General features: G+C 40.4%; 1 protein-coding gene across 1 annotated transcript in view; it reads left to right on the top strand.

The window, feature by feature from the left end:
- The window catches only part of LOC106320442, an 8,116-nt gene that overhangs the window by 2,460 nt on the left and 4,946 nt on the right, over window positions 1–710 (top strand). The window lies entirely within an intron of this gene.

The raw sequence follows: 710 nt of genomic DNA, 5'->3' as shown, positions 1-710 counted from the left end.
TCGAAACTTGATCACCCAAGGTCTAATCCCTATGCCCATGAGTTCTCTTTTCCCTTAGTCAAGAAAGTTACTTCATTTATCGCTTTTATTATTCTGCAACTGCATTAACATTAATCATTAGTTTAGAAATCTTTTAAATCACCGGTTGCATTTAGATTAAGTGAGTACTTGCATTCTCAGTGCTTTAAAATCCCTTAGAATTGGTTCGACAATCTTTTATACTACATCATTTGTCTTAGGAGCCTTGAAAACTCCTAACATCAAATTGGCGCCGTTGCCAAATTCTGAGTAGATTTGAACAATGAGATTTAGTCACTTGCTTGAGACTAAGTTATTTTTATTTTTTTTCTTTTGTTACTAATTCTCCTTCTTCACCTCCCTTTAACTTTCAGGTGTATGAACTTGAGGAACAGAGGTCCATCAAACCTAGTTCCCAGAGTTGCAGACATCAGAGCTTTAGAGAGAGAGTGTGCTAGAAAGAGAAGAGAAGAAGAGCAACAGGCTCACTTGCAGAGATTGGATATTGATATGGGAGACCAACCTCAAGATGATGCGAACACCAATGGAGCCAACAACGTTCCACAACACCCACAGCGAGCAGCTCGACCCATTGGCACTTATGACCGCCCCAACATTCTTGGTCATAAACTGGGAATCCGAGCACCCGCTGTGGCAGCTAACAACTTTGAGATCAAATCAGGACTCCTCAA

Source organism: Brassica oleracea, unplaced genomic scaffold (genome assembly GCF_000695525.1).
Source record: "Brassica oleracea var. oleracea cultivar TO1000 unplaced genomic scaffold, BOL UnpScaffold00926, whole genome shotgun sequence".
In the NCBI taxonomy this organism is placed as follows: Eukaryota; Viridiplantae; Streptophyta; class Magnoliopsida; order Brassicales; family Brassicaceae; genus Brassica; species Brassica oleracea.
The sequence above is the reverse complement of the archived record's forward strand: the minus strand, read 5'-3'. Positions and strand labels throughout refer to the sequence as shown.